Raw genomic sequence first — 11,969 nt, forward strand, 5'->3', positions numbered from 1 at the left:
AAGAGTTGGTTCTATATATAGAGAGAGAAAAATTTTATATTGTGTGAATTCTAAATTATATATATGTTATAACATTGTGGGATTGAAATCCCTATGTACTCACCAGGTTTTCCCAACCTGACCCACTCAAGCTTATTTGTATCACAGGTGTCGATACGAAGCTACTTTACACTGAGAGATTAAAGGAGATGTAGATCACTAGTGTAAATAAATGTAAGGTCTGTTTATGCTTATGTTTCAGTATTGACGATGACATCCCAAAGTTTTAAAATGAATAAAAATACATTTCTTCGGAAATGATTGGATAATATTTATCATGTTTTTCTGGGAACAAATTCCGCAATATATTTCTTTAAAAATATACTCTGATTTTTATAAAGTATAAACAAAATCGGCCTTTTCTGGCCGTGAAAATGGGGATGTCACACCATAGCGCCGAGTCATAAGTATTGAATCATAGATTGGTCTCGGGTCTTGATATGGAATTCCTTGTATTGGATAAATGGGGCACGTTTTGAGCCTCACATACCACTTTGAGACCGCTTGTGTGGGGGTCAGATGCTGGTAGCTTGATTGGATCTAGGTGCGGAGGGATGTGGTTGGTCAAACCGATGTGTGCAAGCAAAGATTAGCCCGATAAGGTATTTTGAAGACATTGAAGACTCGCATCATGGTTTTGGGGGGAATACCCCTTAGTACTCCCGAGTCTCTCCCAGCCTTACTTACTTATATTATCACCACCTTTTTAAGATAGATCATCAATTTTCTAGGGGTCTAGAGTAGATAGTTAGATAAATTTTATTTATCACACCTTGCATTGATGTGCTCGATAAACTTTGAAGTGGGTCCTCCAATTCACATCTTTTGGGACCAAGTTTTTCGGTAACACCCATTTTTGAGTCATTCCCCACCATTTTTAGTAGATCTTGACACATTGTCAATGATCATTAGGTGTTCATGTTAGCCTCTATCTATTACTCCATTTTCACTATTAGAGTCCTATGTTACATGTTGAAATTCCTTAGACCTTCCAAGAAGAAAGACAAGAAGAAAAGACAAAAAAAAATGCAGAAATTGGAAAAGCAAAGACAAAAACAAACAATGAAGAAGATTAAAGAAAAGCAACAAAAACAAAGAAGAAAAATGAAGAAAAAATAGCAAAACAAAAAGAAGAACAAGAATCCAAGTTCAAGACTTCTCTTAAAAAAAAGGATCGAGCTACAAGGAGACCGAAAACCAAATAACAGAAGTTCAAGATTGAAGATTTAAGTTGTTAGGTTTAGATTTTAGTTAAGTATAATTTTTATTATTTTATTTTATTTTTGATTTTTTTGGTGAGAAAAGGCTATGACGATGAGACGGTAGATTGTAAAGGACAATACAAGGGAGAAGCCTCTGAAACCAGATGTTTGCCTGGAGGCTGTGCTGCAAAACCCTATTTCGTATTATACACTTTAGCCTGACAAATGTAGGAATCATCATGTGTGAAGATGCGTCTTTCCTTCATGCATTATGATCTGCATTGGTGATTTAAAGTGCCCCCACTGGGCGTATCCTCTGTTTCCTTTGTCTTGCACACCACGACTACATCCAGCCGTGATCTATTCGCCCATCAAGTGGTTCGAGAATGTGGTTTATGGCTTTAAAGCGGGGAACATTTTGAGGATGCGTAGGGTCCATGAAGGACATATTCTGACCATGTTGACTGATGTTGACGATGTTCTATGGTATCTTTCTTTTTCCATTTTTAGTTTAGTTCATCCCGAGCTCATTTTAGTCTTGTTCTAACTTGAGGACAAGTTAGGTTTAAGCTTGGGGTGATTTGATAGCTTATTTTATTTCCTTATTTTTATTAGTTTATTTTAGTATTTTTAGCTCTTTTTATTAATATTGCATTGTATATTCTTTATTTTCTTTATCATGGATCGTGTCGGGTACTTTCTATTTTTCATGAGAAATTTTGTAGGGTTTTGGAGCTCATTGCGGTTGCGGTTTGAGTGGAGTTGGGCTTTATGGGCTTTCAAGGCATTATTGGGCTTTGTGGATCCATTAAAGGAGATTTGGGCTTAAAAAGCTAAAGACTTGGATGAAGTGAGCTTGTGAAGATGGGTCATGGATTGTTATTTTGGGTTTGGAGCATCCATATTTGAAGCTAAAAGATGATTGGTTAATTTGAATCATGTGGGATATGGAGGGGACCAAGGGAATCTTGGGTAGTGGAATTGTTAGTGGAGGAAAAATAAGCCAATAGCAATCCAACAATATTTGCGAGGGTAGATTTTCACGCGCGCGGGTACCCGCGCAACTGCCCAGTTTTGGGCATTTTGGTAATTTGGCATGCCATTTACCTTGGGGGTTGGATCTTTCAGCAAGACTTCAATTTTACACCATTAGAGACCAGAGGAGGTGATTTTGGGAGCTTGGATACACATTCTTCTTATCTTCCAAAGTAATTGTTAGTTTCTTGATGGAATTAGACTTTTTTTATTGTTACTTTGTTGTCATGAGTGGCTAAATTCTCTATTTTGGTTAACTTTGGCTTAAACCTTTGAATGTTTGTGGGTTTTTGAAGGATTCATGTTTATTTATCATTTATCTTATGTTTATGATTCTAGTTCATATTTCTTATGCTTATTTAATACTTTGATCATGAGCTTGGTACTTGAATGAGTAATTATTGGTTTAGTTCTTTGGTTTAGCATTGAATCATTGAATTTACTTAGAACAAGAGCTTTATGATGGTAGAAATCATCTCTAGCTTATGAATTATAGCTCCTTTATGGATGTGTAAGCATTGACATCCTCTAGGAATTGGGGATTCCTTCATTCTAAAGGCTAATCAACTTCTTGGGTTCAATTGCTTCAATTGGATCTTTGATTTTAATTAAGAAGGTGTGTTGTGGGCTTCCCCAACCTCCATACTACCTATGAGGAATCTTGGCATATCATGCTTCATGATTGTTATAACCAATTTGGGATGAATGATAAGCTTCTTATTGAATCTTAATGATAGACACACAAATGTTCATTGTGTTGAATTGCCCTGGTTAACCAATTCTCTCCAATATTTGAGCATCTCATCACTTTGCTTAATTGCAAGTTTTCTAGTTATTTTAGTTTTCAAGTAATCATAACACCCCCCCCCCCCTTTTAGTTTAATTGTAGTTAGTTAGTTTATTTACACTAGTTCTATTGGATTGAATTGGTGATTGAATACAACCATTTCCCCGAGGATCGATACCCCTTTTTACCATTATATTACGTTTTATTTGCAAACAAAGGGTGTAATTTGCTTGGTGGACTTGACATCCCACCAAGTTTTGGCGCCGTTGCCGGGGAAATTGGTTTTTGTTATTTGATTGTTTATGCCTAGGTCTACAAGAACCGGTGAACTACTCTACAATCCGGAGATTAAAAAAGAAGCAAAAAGGTTGAAAAAGTTAGCCAAACAAGCAATGCAACAACAACTCGTTCAAGCTTCTTTATCTTCTCCACTAATCAACATAGAAGATCAAGTTCATACTTCAAGTGATACCGACACCGAACCGAGTTCTCCAATTTTTGGTCATTCTTTTGAAGACATTCCCTTTGAAAACTACATAGCCATGAATCAGACTCCAGCCCACAATCCCAACCCAAACCCAAACAATCAAGATGCCAATACCCCACCCCAACAACCAAGACAACAACACCAAGAACCTCTCATAGATATGCCACCTTGGAATCAACCCCCTCATCAACTAAATCAATCCAATTATCAACAACCACAACCACAAAACCAAAACTTCCATCAAAACAACAAACCTCATAACAATGCTTTTCAAGTTCAACAACAACAAGCACATCAACCAAATCAACCTAATTACCCACAACCTCTAATGTACCAACAACCAATGTACCCACCAGAACAACCTCCCTACAACCAATATCCTAACTACCAACCTTATCCACCACAAATGTACAATAACCAACAATACCCATACCCACCTTACCAACAACCTCCCAATTACATGCAACAATATCCCAATCCACCCAATCCCCCTCAAGAGTTGACACTTCGACAAATGATGGAGACGGATGTTACTCACACACCCCTTGGTATTTTTTTATCCGGCAAATCGCTGAGGGATTGAATTGGAGTCAAGTTTCATACATCAACTCACCAAGTTCCATGGTTTGGATCGAGAAGATCCTCAAAGGCATTTGAAGTCCTTTCATATGATATGTGTTAGCATGTTGCCCGACACATGTGACATTGGATGATTTCAAGTTAATCGCCTTCCCTCTCACCTTGGAAGATAAAGCTAGAGAGTGGTTATACAACTTACCACCGAGATCTATTCACACATGGGAAGAGTTACTCAAAGCCTTCAATAGCAACTTCGATCCCACCTCCCGGATATCAAGTCAAATAAGTGACATTTTGGGGATTCGTCAAGGGGAGAATGAGACTTTTCATGATTTTTGGGAGCAATTCAACAACTTGTGTACAAGTTGTCCTCAACACAACATACCCGAACAACTACTTCTTCAACAATTTTATGGGGGTGTGAATGAAAAAGATCGAATGATGATTGATGCTTCAAGTGGTGGTGATATCTTCAACAAGACACCTCAAGAGATAATATCACTTTTTGGAACCATTTCTCAAAATCAAAGGAACTTTGGGACTCAAAATGAAATGAAGAGAAATTCTCCATAAGTGGTTGGTGAAGTTAGCAACACCCAACACTTGTCAAAACTCTTAGATTTGACTAATGTGTTAAGTCAAATAGTGGTGGGAAGTGGTCAACAATTGATCGTGTGTGGTATTTGTGAAATGACGGGGCATTATACGGATAAGTGTCCCACACTTGGTAGTGAGCCGGAGGATGTTAATGCAATGGGCGGATATCAAGTTCAACCAAGACCCATGGGGTTTCAAAACAACTACAACCCAAATTGGAGGAATAACCCAACCAACCCATACCCACCAAAGCAAAACCCACCAAATGTTATGATGAGACCCCAATATCCACAATACCCATCACAAAAACATCCATATCCCCAAACACCTCACCCCACTCCAACTTACCAACAACCTCAACAACAAGGCCAATCAAATGGTAACCACCAAATGAGCCTTCAAGAACTTGTCACTTCTCTTGCTCAAATCCAAACCCAATTTCAAAAAGAGACCAGGAACAATTTCTCCAACATTCAAGCACAAATTGGAGATTTGGCCATCGCTCTCAACAAGATGGAACAAAGGGGTAAACTTCCTACTCAAACCGAGAAGAACCCCAATGTGAGTGAAATAACCTTGAGAAGTGGGAAAACACTTGGAGAAAGCAACCCTAAAAGAGTTTCAAGAGAAGAAGAAGATGAAGTTATTATTGTTGAACCTCCGAAAGTTCTAGCTACTCCAAAGGACCTAATTGTGCCAAACATTAACCAACCTGACTCTTCCAACAAGCCCATCAAGCCATTGGTCATACCACCATCTTTTCCCTCCCGGTTGGCTTCCTCAAAGAAACAAGAGGAAGAGAAAGAGTTTCTTGAGACTTTCCGCAAGGTCCAAATCAACATTCCACTATTGGATGACATAAAGCAAATTTCGCGTTATGCCAAGTTTCTTAAGGATTTTTTCACCAATAAGAGGAAATTTAAGGCGAATGAAAAGATTCAAGTCAATGCAAATGTGTCTGCGGTCATCCAAAAGAAGTTACCACCCAAATGCAAGGACCCGGGAATGTTTGTTATCCCTTGAACCATTGGTGATTTGCATGTTGAAAGTTCCATGCTCGATCTTGGAGCCTCGATCAATGTGATGCCATACTCGGTTTTTCAATCTCTCAATGTTGGACCTTTGGAAGAAACCAGAGTAATCATTGAATTAGCGGACAAGTCAAGTGTATTTCCAAGAGGCGTGTTGGAGGATGTACTAGTGCAAGTCAATCAACTAGTATTTCCAGCGGACTTCTATGTCATTGACCTTGAAGAGAATACTCCTTCCAAATCATCTATGATCCTCCTTGGAAGACCTTTCATGAATACAGCTCACACGATCATTGATGTCCTTAAAGGGAAAATTAATATGGAGTTTGATGGAGAGATCATTCACTTCAACATCTTTGAAGCAATGAGGTACCCTAGCAACGTTTCTCCATTGTACCGGGTTGATGTGATTGAGCCAATAAACGGTATAAGCCCTAATGTATGCACACACAAGATTCTCATGGAAGATGATTGCAAGCCTAAGAGAGAGGCTCAAAGAAGATTGAATCCTCCATTGATGGAAGTGGTCAAGAAGAAGATAAGTAAAAGGTTCAAAAGATGCAAAGAGAAGAAAAAGGCATTTTATGACAAGCACATAACCCAAAAACATTTTATTCCTGGTCAAGAAGTTCTTCTTTATCATTCACGCTTAAAGATATTCCCGGGAAAATTGCGATCTCGATCGCACGGAGCTTTTATTGTTATAAAAGTATTTAATCACGATGCGGTTGAAATTAAGAGTTTGGAAACAAATCAAATATTCAAAGTGAATGGGCATCGTTTGAAACCATTTTATGAAGGCTTTGACACGGGAGAATTCGACAACGTAACATTTGAAACTCCGATTTATGAAGGTTGATGGAAGCGGGGCTATGTCTTGGCAAAGACGTTAAATAAATGCATTGTAAATAAATCATCTTCGCTTGAAGTTTTGATATTTCTAGGCTTAAAGTTGGTCAAAATAAGCATCTTGAGGTTTAGCAATGATCTTGGTAAAGTATGGAAGAAAACCGGAGCTTGTGCAGCGAAAAATTGCAAAAAATGTCAAAATCTGCAACTTGCGCGGGTACCTGCACAAACGTTGCGCGACCCAACCCTACCCGCGCAAAAATCCGAGCTCAAATTACCCTGTAAACCGATGTGCACGCGGCTGTTCCCCCACCCGCGCAAAGTTTGCGAGGGTACCCGCGCAAATATGCCACTTCATAAGAAAATTTCGAGCCATTTCATATGCTTCCTTTGCGCGACCAAGCTTTCATCCATGTGTATTTAGATGGCCAAGAACTACACCAACACATCATTGTACGACCCATGTGTTGCTTCCGTATCGTCCTCGTGGGCCTCTTCCACCTTGATCTCGGTATGATCCGTCCTTACTCTCATCCTAAGCATTGAGGACAATGCTTAATTTTAAGCTTGAGGCGATGTATGCTTATAATTTATTTTTTATTGCATTTAGGTTGTAAATAGTTGCATTTAGAGTAAGTCATTTAGGTCGTTCATAAAAATTGCATAAAAATTCAAAAATATTGCATATTTTATTTCTTTCTTTTCTAATTTTCATACTTTTTAGATGCATTATAGTTTAAGGTCATGAATTTTTTTTTCTCTTGTCTTCTCACCCCTACAGGTACCATAGCGCCGAGTCATAAGTATTGAATCATAGATTGGTCTCGGGTCTTGATATGGAATTCCTTGTATTGGATAAATGGGACACGTTTTGAGCTTCACATACCACTTTGAGACCGCTTGTGTGGGGGTCAGATGCTGGTAGCATGGTTGGATCTAGGTGCGGAGGGATGTGGTTGGTCAAACCGATGTGTGCGAGCAAAGATTATCCCGGTAAGGTATTTTGAAGACATTGAAGACTCACATCATGGTTTTGGGGGGAATACCCCTTAGTACTCCCGAGTCTCTCCGGGCCTTACTTACTTAGATTATCACCACCTTTTAAAGATAGATCATCAATTTTCTAGGGGTCTAGAGTAGATAGTTAGATAAATTTTATTTATCACACCTTGCATTGAGGTGCTCGATAAACTTTGAAGTGGGTCCCCCAATTCACATCTTTTGGGACCAAGTTTTTCGGTAACACCCATTTTTGAGTCATTCCCCACCCTTTTTAGTAGATCTTGACACATTGTCAATGATCATTAGGTGTTCATGTTAGCCTCTATCTATTACTCCATTTTCACTATTAGAGTCCTATGTTACATGGTGAAATTCCTTAGACCTTCCAAGAAGAAAGACAAGAAGAAAAGACAAAAAAAATGAAGAAATTGGAAAAGCAAAGACAAAAACAAACAATGAAGAAGATTAAAGAAAAGCAACAAAAACAAAGAAGAAAAATGAAGAAAAAATAGCAAAACAAAAAGAAGAACAAGAATCCAAGTTCAAGACTTCTCTTCAAAAAAAAAGGATCGAGCTACAAGGAGACCGAAAACCAAATAACAGAAGTTCAAGATTGAAGATTTAAGTTGTTAGGTTTAGATTTTAGTTAAGTATAATTTTTATTATTTTATTTTATTTTTGATTTTTTTGGTGAGAAAAGGCTATGACGATGAGACGGTAGATTGTAAAGGACAATACAAGGGAGAAGCCTCTGAAACCAGATGTTTGCCTGGAGGCTGTGCTGCAAAACCCTATTTCGTATTATACACTTTAGCCTGACAAATGTAGGAATCATCATGTGTGAAGATGCGTCTTTCCTTCATGCATTATGATCTGCATTGGTGATTTAAAGTGCCCCCACTGGGCGTATCCTCTGTTTCCTTTGTCTTGCACACCACGACTACATCCAGTCGTGATCTATTCGCCCATCAAGTGGTTCGAGAATGTGGTTTATGGCTTTAAAGCGGGGAACATTTTGAGGATGCGTAGGGTCCATGAAGGACATATTCTGACCATGTTGACTGATGTTGACGATGTTCTATGGTATCTTTCTTTTTCCATTTTTAGTTTAGTTCATCCCGAGCTCATTTTAGTCTTGTTCTAACTTGAGGACAAGTTAGGTTTAAGCTTGGGGTGATTTGATAGCTTATTTTATTTCCTTATTTTTATTAGTTTATTTTAGTATTTTTAGCTCTTTTTATTAATATTGCATTGTATATTCTTTATTTTCTTTATCATGGATCGTGTCGGGTACTTTCTATTTTTCATGAGAAATTTTGTAGGTTTTTGGAGCTCATTGCGGTTCCGGTTTGAGTGGAGTTGGGCTTTGTGGGATTTCAAGGCATTATTGGGCTTTGCGGATCCATTAAAGGAGATTTGGGCTTAAAAAGCTAAAGACTTGGATGAAGTGGGCTTGTGAAGATGGGTCATGGATTGTTATTTTGGGTTTGGAGCATCCATATTTGAAGCTAAAAGATGATTGGTTAATTTGAATCATGTGGGATATGGAGGGGACCAAAGGAATCTTGGGTAGTGGAATTGTTAGTGGAGGAAAAATGAGCCAATAGCATTCCAGCAAAATTTGCGAGGGTAGATTTTCACGAGCGCGGGTACCCGCGCAACTGCCCAGTTTTGGGCATTTTGGTCATTCGGCTTGCCATTTACCTTGGGGGTTGGATCTTTCAGCAAGACTTCGATTTTACACCATTAGAGACCAGAGGAGGTGATTTTGGGAGCTTGGATACACATTCTTCTTATCTTCCAAAGTAATTGTTAGTTTCTTGATGCAATTAGACTTTTTTTTATTGTTACTTTGTTGTCATGAGTGGCTAAATTCTCTATTTTGGTTAACTTTGGCTTAAACCTTTGAATGTTTGTGGGTTTTTGAAGGATTCATGTTTATTTATCATTTATCTTATGTTTATGATTTTAGTTTATATTTCTTATGCTTGTTTAATACTTTGATCATGAGCTTGGTACTTGAATGAGTAATTGTTGGTTTATTTCTTTGGTTTAACATTGAATCATTGAATTTACTTAGAACAAGAGCTTTATGATGGTAGAAATCATCTCTAGATTATGAATTATAGCTCCTTTATGGATGTGTAAGCATTGATATCCTCTAGGAATTGGGGATTCCTTCATTCTAAAGGCTAATCAACTTCTTGGGTTCAATTGCTTCAATTGGATCTTTGATTTTAATTAAGAAGGTGTGTTGTGGGCTTCCCCAACCTCCATACTACCTATGAGGAATCTTGGCATATCATGCTTCATGATTGTTATAACCAATTTTGGATGAATGATAAGCTTCTTATTGAATCCTAATGATAGACACACAAATGTTCATTGTGTTGAATTGCCTTGGTTAACCAATTCTCTCCAATATTTGAGCATCTCATCACCTTGCTTAATTGCATGTTTTCTAGTTATTCAAGTCTTTTAGTTTTCAAGTAATCATAACACCCCCCCCCCCCTTTAGTTTAATTGTAGTTAGTTAGTTTATTTACACTAGTTCTATTGGATTGAATTGGTGATTGAATACAACCATTTCCCCGAGGATAGATACCCCTTTTTACCATTATATTACGTTTTATTTGCAAACAAATTGTGTAATTTGTTTGGTGGACTTGACATCCCACCATGAATCACATGTGATTCACATATAAATCGCATGTGATTCACATATAAATCACATGTAATTCACATATAAATCACATGTAATTCACATATAAATCACATGTAATTCATATGTAAGTCACGAGTGAATCACATATGAATTACGTCTATAAGCACACATGCATTTTGTTGGAGTGTTCTACGTTTTTATTTTTTGTGAATTTCACATTTGTATATTAAAAAATACAATCACATGTGAATATCACATTATATAATCGAATGTGAATCTTACATGATATATATACATATGCATTTTTGTGAGTGTTCTTGCATTAATCATTTTTTTATTTTCTTGTAGATTTGAAAGAATTTGTGGAAATTTTTGAAGATGTAAAATGTGATAAATTGAAGAAAATATAAAAAATCTTGATATGAAGAAATGATAACACTGTGAATCTTTGTAGTTTTTTTTATTTTTTTTATTTTATATTGAATCGAATAAAATGTTTGTACTATTATGTGTATAGATTGATTAATAAAAATAAGATTTTTTATGATTTACTTACGAATATTATAGTATAAGAAATATGCATATATGCATTTGAAAAAATATGCATATATGCACCTAAAACGTTGATTTTTTTTTGTTAAAAAAGTTAGGGTTTTTTTTTTTTTAATATTCTAGGTTTTTTTTTTAAAAAAGTTAGAGTTTTTTTTTTTAAAAAGTTAGAGTTTTTTTTTTGAAAAAATTGCAATTTTTTAGAATAAAAATTGCAATTTTTTAGAATAAAAAATGCAGTTTTTGTTTTTAAAAAAAATTGTTGTTTTTCTGAAAAAAGAAAATACAGTTTTTTTTTTGAAAAAAATGCAGTTTTTTTGAAATAATTGTAGTTTTTTTGAAAAAAAATACAGTTTTTTAAAAGAATTGCAGTTTTTTTTAAAAATTACTTTTTTTTCATTTTTTTTTAAATTCATGTTTTCTGAAAAAAAAATTAAAAATCTCCATTTTTTAAAAAAAATATCAAAAATTATTTTTAAAAAAAATTCGAAATTTAATTTATTATGTTAAATTTGTCCAATAACACAAAAAAATAAACATTACATGAGATCAGTAAGATTAAGATTATGCCCTTAATGAGTTAATTTTGATTTAACGCACCACTTTTAGTTCTTAGGTTTTTTAAAAATTATGAGTTATCAACCGATCCCTACGTTATATTTTGCCATATATTTATCCCAAACAAATCTAGCAACTCTAATTATTCTACAAACAATGAAGGAAAAGTCTGTGATTATTAAACGCCTTTTGCATTACCGTATAGACGGCAAACCCGTCTCACAATTTAATATGTATTTATTATGTGGGGGTAAATAACAACGCATTAGAAATATTTAAGGCAGGCAATGTTCGAACATTGAATCATTTTTATAAAATTTTGCAGTTAACTAGGCTCCCATCTGGTGTAACCTTTGTAGACCCGGCCCCGACGGTAGGCAATATGGGCGGTTGTTCAGGACTCATGTCTCTAAGGGCCCAAAATTCCTAAAGTATATGATATATATTCAAAAAGAGAAAAAAAAAATTTAACTTATCTAAAAATGTAAAAATGTTAGGAAAAATATATTTCTTTAAATTAGTTGTTTTTGTAATGTTGTTGCCATATTTATGTTTTTTAATATTAATTGTGAACTTTATGAATTTTATA

This window comes from Lactuca virosa, chromosome 2 (assembly GCF_052849685.1).
Source record: "Lactuca virosa cultivar CGN04683 chromosome 2, Lactuca_virosa_CGN04683_v6, whole genome shotgun sequence".
NCBI classification, from domain to species: domain Eukaryota; kingdom Viridiplantae; phylum Streptophyta; class Magnoliopsida; order Asterales; family Asteraceae; genus Lactuca; species Lactuca virosa.